This window comes from Tenrec ecaudatus, chromosome X (genome assembly GCF_050624435.1).
Source record: "Tenrec ecaudatus isolate mTenEca1 chromosome X, mTenEca1.hap1, whole genome shotgun sequence".
NCBI classification, from domain to species: domain Eukaryota; kingdom Metazoa; phylum Chordata; class Mammalia; order Afrosoricida; family Tenrecidae; genus Tenrec; species Tenrec ecaudatus.
Window position 1 is genome coordinate 1,282,501 of NC_134548.1, and position 8,968 is coordinate 1,291,468.

The following is an 8,968-nucleotide window of genomic DNA, read 5'->3' on the forward strand; positions in this document are numbered from 1 at the left end:
GGGACTGGTCGGCCAGGGTGCAACATAGCACCCATGAAGCGCACAAGGTTCCTCTGACTCTGGGGGGGCTTGCTCACCGCCCCCCCACTCTCACGACCCCAGTCCTGCCTTCCAACTCTGGCTGTACCTGAGCGCGTGCACCGGTTACAGGTAAGTGCTCTCGGCACCTGGAATCCGGGAACAGAAATCGGAGCAGCGTAGGGGGAAGGGGGTGGAAGAAAAGGGGCGACCGACTTTAATGATCGATGCATCACCCACCCCTGAAAGGGGCCGAGCAACAAGCGTGGGTGCAGGGAGACAGGGTAAGATATGAAGTTAATGATGGTTTATAATTTATCAAGGGTTCAAGAGCGTGGGGGACGGAGGGAAAAACGAGGAGCTGATACCAAGGGCTCCACCGGAAATTAAATGTCTAGGAAATGACAACGGCGACTGTGATCAATGGAATCGACGGACGGATCGTTACCAGAGCTGTGAGAGCCGTCAGTAAAATGCTTTTTTGCAAAAAAAGAGGAGTTTTTAAAACAAGAAAACGTTTAGGAAACGATGGTGGCAGCGTATGTGCAGCTGTGCTTGCTACGACTGATGGATGGATCGGGAGAGCCCCCAATAAAGTGATTTTTTAACAAGATTTAATGTGCATTTATTGGTAACGTGCAGCATAGAAAGATTTCGTCCTCGATAGATGATATCCCTGCAGCCAGAGGAAATTACATCAACTTTTTCTTCTTTTTTCCGATTATTTTTTTCAACGACTTTATCTTGAAATACAAACGTGAATTTTCATCGCAGAAAAAATGGGAGGTTGCGTCTCTTTCTGTTCTGAAATGATACTTTTTAATTAGAAATATTTTCGCCTTTCCAAATTATTCACAGGCTGCTTATAAACAGACCTTGACGCTGAGACAGGACCCAGAGCTTTGGTCCAAGGATTATTGACTGGGTAGGAGACACTGAAATATTCATGAGGGGGAGGCACTGAAATATTCATGAGCGGAAGGCACTGAGATATTCATGAGCCAGAGGCACTGAACTATCCCTGAGTGGGAGGCGCTGAAATATTCATGAGTGGGTGGTGCTGAAATATTCATGAGAGTGAGGCACTGAAATATTCATGAGGGCTTCATGGGCACCAACCAGGAGGCGGATGGGGCTGTCGCTCGCCTCGAGCGCCCCCTCGTGTGTCGGGCGGGAACCGAGTCCCATTGGATCTCCAGACGCACAGCGACCCCTTGTGGAGGGGCCCCGTGCGCATCCTCAGCCGCCTGATACATTATTTATGACTTCCGGCCCCCGAGGCGGTCAAACCGGAAGTCCTTACAGGTGCGTGTGCACCACCGGAAGTCCGCGCCTGCAGAACCGGAAGCCGGGGCGTGCGAGGCTCATGAAGGCGGGAGGGCCGACCGCAGCCCCCCTGCAGGATGCACGCACCTGACCAAGCGGACTAAGCGGCGCACGCGCACCAGACGGCGGGGGACCCCGAAAATGCAACCCCTGTGCGCACGCGGAGACTTCGGGGAGAAAAAACGTTGCTTTTAAAGGCGGTTGAGCCGTGGGGGGCTGGGGGGAGGGGAAATCCCAAAACTGATGGTTCGCGATGGAACCAGTCTCCTTGATATTGACCTTGGACAGGGCAAGCGAATGTGCGTCCCGTGCCCACAAAACTGTTAGAAAAAAACGCATTTAAAGGTTTATTTATTATTGACCAGCCCTTTTGTATTTATTTCCTTTAAATCACATTATTGGGGGCCCCCTACACCTCTTATCGCCCCCCACCCATCCACTGTGTGTCCCGCACATCTGCACGTCCGCTGCGTCGTCCTGCTCCACCCAGTCGCTCTCTACTTGAGCCCTTGGTATCAGCTCCTCCTACCCCCTCCCTCCCCACCTGCTCTCCCTCCCCCCTGATATGTTATAAATCATTTACTTTTCCATTTCTTGCCCTGACCGACATCCCCCTTCACCCCCTTTTCTGCTGTCCATCCCCCAGGGAGGAGGTTCTTGTAGATCCTTGTAATCGGTTCCCCCTTTCCACCCCACCCTCCCAGTATCGCCACTCACACCACTGGTCCTGAAGGGATCACCCGCCCTGGATTCCCTGTGTTTCCAGTAAACAAGCGACCACGAATTGGGGAAATTTCTCTCCCAATGGCACCCGGCCCGGGACTGATGACTAATGGGCGGGGACTCTTTATTGCAATCAATACAATTCTGCAACACCTCCATCGGGAGGAAGAAAAAAATCATCTAATTAAAAATTAGGCAGACAGAAAAATGACATGAATCGGCAATTAATTCTCCAGGGGCAGCGCGCCAACAGCTAACGAGCACACGAGGACCCTCGCCCAGTTTCTCGCCGCCTGGGGGAAGCCAATCAGGGCACAATGAGGAGATGTCACCTTACAGCCACCGAGTGGCCCAATTAAAAATCAACAACGGAGGACAAACGTTGGAGAGGTTAAAACCCTTCTGCGTGGCGGGTGGGCTCGCTGAGCGCGTGCAAACACAGTTTGTCCTTGGGGATTAAGGAAATGAGAAATGTACCCACCTGGGCTCAAGGGGGATGGGGCATCGAATAAAATGTTTGGCAAAAATAGATAAATGAGCCTATTCCCGTCCATAGGGCCCAATGGATAAACCAGAGCCGTTTCCCAGGCAATGACTTGGGGTTTTTGCTGTTTTAAAATCAGATACATTTTCTTTATTACATGCTAAGTGGCTTCCTTCTAAAGGACACAAGAGAGGGGCACTGGACGTTGATTTTTTTTGGTTTGTTTTTAAAGGGGTCGAGACCCACAGGTTGGGAACCGCTTCACTGGGCCTGTTACAAGGTTGTAGGCGTCGGACACAGCGATCTCTCCGAAATCTAGGAAGGACTTTGCTTTATCACGGTGGCTCCCTGGTCATGCGTTCGGCTGCGGTTCAAACCCACCCGCCGCTCTGGGGCAGAAAGGAGAGGCGGGTCCAGGGCCTTGCTCTGTGTCGCTGCCCCTCCGCTTGACCCAGCAGGACGTTCGTCCTTCTCCGGGGACTGGCCTCTCCTGTCCGCATGTCCAAAGAGCAGGGATGGAAGTCTCATCTTTCCCACTCGGAGGGGCTCGTGGTTTTGAACTGCTGGCCTTTCGGCTACCACCCTGCGCCCACCGGGAAGGGCTGGGCCTTCCTGTGGGATCTCAGGACAGCCTGGCGGGAGCCAGGAAGCTCCGACAGGGATGCTGGGGGGACAGGCTCCTCCCAGGCTGCTTCCCGAGGGGCACCCCTGCCCCCAACTCACTCAGCAGCCCCCTTCCTCCAGCCCCGTGTTCTTTGGAAGCATCAGGTCTTATTCTTCATTTTAATAGGCAGGGGGTAGGTGTGCCCCCCATCTCTGAGCACTGGCCCCCCACCCAGAGCCATGCCCACTGTCACCCTCCCTGGACACCCCTCGTCCTTCCGAGGTCCCCAGTTCCCGCCCTGGAAGCTGAGTGAGCACAGAAGGGTCACAGGGAAGAGCCGCACCGAGGAAACACAGACACTCCTCTAGCTCTTTAATGCCCCCCCTGTCCCCCCACAATCATGACCCCAGTTCTGCCTCACAAATCCCGCAGGACAGAGTGTACACTGGGACGGAGACGAGCTCTCCATACACGGAATTCCAGGACAGATAAACCCATCTCAGCGCTGGCGTGGCCTCCACGCGGCTCCTCCAGCTCCACCTGACTGGCCAGCGGGAGGACCAGCAAGTGACTGCGAGGGTCCCAGCCAGCGAGCTATTTATCTCCTGCGGGGCTTCCCCGTGAGGTCATCCGGCTGCGACCTGGTGGACAGGCTTGGCTCCACCCCTTCACGCTCTGGGCTCCAGGCGCCAGTAGATGACGTCACGACCACAGACGCCCAGGGCTCCATGAGAAAGAAGGTGTTTTGGAAATGATGGTGGCAACCTGTGCGCACAGCGTGTCCAAGAACACCCCCTAGAGGCGGGGACAGGGAGGTTCTGTGTCAGAGCACCCCCTAGAGGCGGGGACGGGGAGGTTCTGTGTCAGAGCGCCCCCTAGAGGCGGGGACGGGGAGGTTCTGTGTCAGAGCGCCCCCTAGAGGCGGGGACGGGGAGGGTCTGTGTCAGAGCGCCCCCTAGAGGCGGGGAAGGGGAGGGTCTGTGTCAGAGCGCCCCCTAGAGGCGGGGACGGGGAGGGTCTGTGTCAGAGCGCCCCCTAGAGGCAGGGACGGGGAGGTTCTGTGTCAGAGCGCCCCTTAGAGGCGGGGACGGGGAGGTTCTGTGTGAGAGCGCCCCCTGGAGGCGGGGACGGGGAGACTGTGTCAGAGCGCCCCCTAGAGGCGGGGACGGGGAGGTTCTGTGTGAGAGCGCCCCCTAGAGGCGGGGACGGGGAGGTTCTGTGTCAGAGCGCCCCCTAGAGGCGGGGACGGGGAGGTTCTGTGTCAGAGCGGCTTGATGGCCTCATCTGGAGGGACCCCAGCAATAAATAGCTCCCTGGAGGACAGACACACTCCCTCCCCGCAGGACACTCCTGCTGACAAGACGCAGGGAGCCACGCGAGAGCCCTGGAGCTGGAGGAGCCACGTGGAGGCCACGCCGGCGCTGAGATGCTTCCACGGCCACTGGATCCACAAGACTCTGCACCCGCCGGCCTGTAACTGCAAGTCCATTCTGCAACCGACAAGGGCCCGTGGGGACCGCCTGCCCCCACGTGGTCACTCTCTGCAACTGCAGGACGGCGTGGCACAGCCTCCCACCATTTGAGGACAACACCTTGTCACCTGCCAGGTATCACCTGCGTGAGCGGTCACCTGAGTGGAGGGCCGTGGGCGTGGCCGCTGGCGTTGCAAACTAGAAAAAGAGCATGCGGCTGTCAGAACGGGCTAGTTCACGTGCACTGTTCATGTTCTAGGAGGAAAACACAACGATATTTGCATTAGGGTTGATTCAGACGCATGCTGACCCTATAGGCAGGACCCTATAGCGTTGCCCCTGTGTGATTCTGAGGTTGATCTTTAAAAGCAACACGCAAACCGCATTGACACGTCATGCACGTGTCTCACGAGTCAAAAGTCCCCTCGTATCACGGGGCGCGGCAGCACCACGTTCAAGTCTAGAGTGTTTTCTTCTCCTTTGTTTTTCATGTGTTTTGTAAGTGGTGGCAAATAGAGACACCGTAAGACAATCTCCAGGGGAACCCACAGTTGCTACGTGTATCATTAGGTGGCATCGATGACTCCGTTCTTGCTGTGCATCGATCGTTGATTCGCTATTCCAAATGACTCCAGCAACATTCACATACACTCCATGCCCCCCAAGCAAAAATTATTTTTCTGTCTCCAATGGAAGCCGTTGGTCGAGTTTGGCTTGTTGGATTTTTTTAAATCATTATATTGGGGACTCATATAACTCTTATCACAATCCATCCATCCATCGTGTCAAGCGCATTTGTGCATTTGTTGCCATCATCATTCCAAAAACATTTGCCTTCTACTAGGGCCCTTGGGATCAGCTTCTTGCTTTCTTTTTGAAAATTGTTTTGTTAATGTCGCACGTCAATACGGTTTGCGTGTTGTTTTTAAAGATCAACACCATCTGCGGTGCATTTCAGAGGATTGAGAGTGAAGGGGTGGAGATTAGCCTGTCAACTAGGTCAAAGCTTGAGGACCTCATTTGGAGGAGCTAAGGAGATCAATACCTCGCTGGAGGCAGGACGCAGGCTCAGTCCCTGTGAGACATTCCTGTTAAGAAGCCACACGGAGCTGCACTGACGGAGCCGGAGCCCTGGAGCTGGAGGAGCCACGTGGAGGCCACGCCGGCGCTGAGCTGCTTCCATGGCCACTGGATCCACAGACTCTGCACCCGCCGGCCTGTGACCCTCCTGCATTCGGCGACATTGCATGTGTTTCGTGAGTCTGAAGAGGAATTTATTCACTGGTATCGAGCATATGGGCCAATATCGGGCTTATGGACTTGACCTGCACTGGGATGTTTTCCCAATATTCAGTTGCTCTTGCATTAAAAGGTCTTTCTTAGACACACATGAGTCTCCCTGGATTTATTTCTCTAGTCTACCCAGACTCACGCACATAGCTTTTTAAAAAATCATTTCACTAGGGGCTCTTACAACTCTTATCACAATCCATACATGCACCAGTTGTGTAAAGCACATGTGTACATTCCTTGCCCTCATCATTCTCAAAGCATTTGCTCTCCACCCAAGCCCCTGCCATCAGCTCCTCATTTTCCCCTCCCTCCCTGCTCCCCCTCCCTCATGAACCCTTGATAACTTATAAATTATTGTTATTTTTCATATCTTACACCATCCGACATCACCCTTCACCCCCTTTATGTTGTGCTGCCCCCAGAGAGGAGGTCACATGTAGATCCTTGTAATCGGTTCCCCCTTTCCAACTCACTCACCCTCCACTCTCCCAGCATCGCCCCTCACACCCTTGGTCCTGAAGGTATCATCCACCCTGGATTCCCTGTACCTCCAGCCCTCATATGTACCAGTGTACAGCCTCTGTCCTATCCAGTCTTGTAGTGGGGGAGGAGGAAGTATTTAGAAACTAGAGGAAAGTTACATTTTTCATCGTTACTACGTCACACCCTGACTGGCTCGTCTTCTCCCCAAGACCCCTCTGTGAGGGGATCTCCAGTGGCCGACAAATGGGCTTTGGGTCTCCACTCTGCACTTCCCCCTTCATCCACTATGACATGATTTTTTGTTCTGATGATGCCTTATCCCTGGTCCCTTTGGCACCTCGTGATCGCACTGGCTGGTGTGCTTCTTCCATGTGGAATTTTTTGCTTCTGAGCTAGATGGCCGCTTGTTTACCTTCAAGCCTTTAAGACCCCAGACACTATCTCTTTTGATAGCCAGGCACCATCAGCTTTCTTCACCACATTTGCTTATGCACCTGCTTTGTCTTCAGCAGTTGTGTCGGGAAGGTGAGCATCATGGAATGCCAGTTTAATAGAAGAAAGTGTTCTTGCATTGAGGGAGTACTTGAGTGGAGGCCCAATGTTCACCTTAATACTAAACCTATGAATATATGCACATAGATCTATTTCCCCGTCCTCATATATAAATATATTTGTATAGGTACATGTCTTTATCTAGACCTCTATAAATGCCCGTTGCCTCCAAGCTCTTTCCTCTATTTCCTTTGACTTTCCTCCTGTCCCACTGTCATGCTCAGTCCCCACCAGGGTTTCAGTAATTCCTCTTGGTTACATTACCCTTGATCAAGCCCTACCAGGCCTCCCACACCCTCCTCACCAACAATTTGCATCACTTGTTGTTCCCTTGTCCCTGGGTTTATTAACAACTTCCTTACCCCTCACCTTCCCCATCTCAGTCCCCCCGGAATTGTCAGTCCTGTTGTTTTCTCCTACAGATGATTCATCCAGCCTGTCTTTTAGAGACAGACCTGCAGAGATTATAACATGCACAAAAACAAGACAGACCAAAGCCAAGCAACAAGATACAACAAAAGTCGGCGCTCGGAATCTTTACTGAAGTAGACAACCTCATTGCCCTCCCACTCTCACAAGCAAATAAACATTTGTGTCGGTCTGGGTTGACTAGAGAAGCCAATCCAGAGACACTCATATGTGTAAGAGAGAACATTATATCAAAGAGCAATTGGTTATTGAGAAAACATCCCAACCCAGATCAAGTCCGTAAGTCCGATATTACCCCATATGTCTAAGACCAATCTATAAATTCCTCTTCAGACTCCCGTAGCTCATGCATGATACCGAATGCAGGAAGATCACAGGCCGGCGGGTGCAGAGTCTTGTGGATCCAGTGGCCGTGGAAGCATCTCAGCGCCGGCGTGGTCTCCACGTGGCTCCTCCAGCTCCAGGGCTCTGGCTGCCTCGGTGTAGCTCCATGTGGCTTGTCAGCAAGAAGGTGAAGCAGAGAGAGTGTCTTCCACCTCCAGGGAGGAAGACAGGAGTTTCCAGAATCCTCAGGAGAAGGCCACGCCCACACAGAAGCCTCATTGGCTGTGGCACGATTGACAGGCCAAGCCCCACCCCTTTGCAAGTTGACAGCAGGTGATGTCCCTGCTACGGAGGTCTTCCTCTGCTTCACTGCCCTTGCACATTCCAAAGCAGGATGCCCTTTTCCAGGGACTGGTCTCTCCTGACAACCTGTCCAAAGTACATGAGACCCAGTCTCACCAGAGTCACTTCTCAGCAGCATCCTCCCTGTACTTTGTGCAAGATGTTTGCTCTCCCGGACGTCCACGCTGCTTTCCAAATCCTTCCCCTGCAACGTGATTCGAAGCCATCGATTCTTCTTCTGTCTTCTTTATTCAACGTCCAACCTTCACCCTTTGTCTTCAAAGAGACATCCGTGCTCTCTCACATTTTGAAGAGGTCTCGGGAAGCAAATTCATCCAAAGCGACAAATCATTTACTTTCTTAACTAGTGACTTTGAACGCAAGCAAGTTAAAATCCTTGACAACATGCATGTTCTCTCCAGTTACCACCATGCCATGTGTTGCTTCCCTGGCGGCCTGAGAGTCAGTTTGCTAACGGCAGGGTCTGCAGTTCAAGACCACCAGCCGTCCCAAGGCGGCAGAATGAGACTGTCTGCTCCTGTGAAGGTTGGCCGTTTGCGGAGTCACAGGGGGCAGTTGCACCCCATGCTTTAGGGTCTCTGTGCATTGGGCTGCTCTCAATAGCAATGCTTGCTTCTTTGGAAAAATACCAGTTAATGCAAAGCAAGAAATAGAAAGCAAAGTGGAGATTTCCATTATTCCAAAGATGGGGAGGTGTTGATGGGAACACAGGGATGATTTCTCGAAGGAACGCAGTGCACTGTTTGCCCCGGGCCTCGCGCGCGAATACCCAATGGGAACCTGGGTCAGTGAGCCAAGCCCAGGCCAGGCGGAACCACGGAGCCCAGCGGCCACCAGTTCAGGCGCCTCTGTTTCCGCACGGAGTCCTTCCGCTGTGACACCGACCGGTCCTCAAAC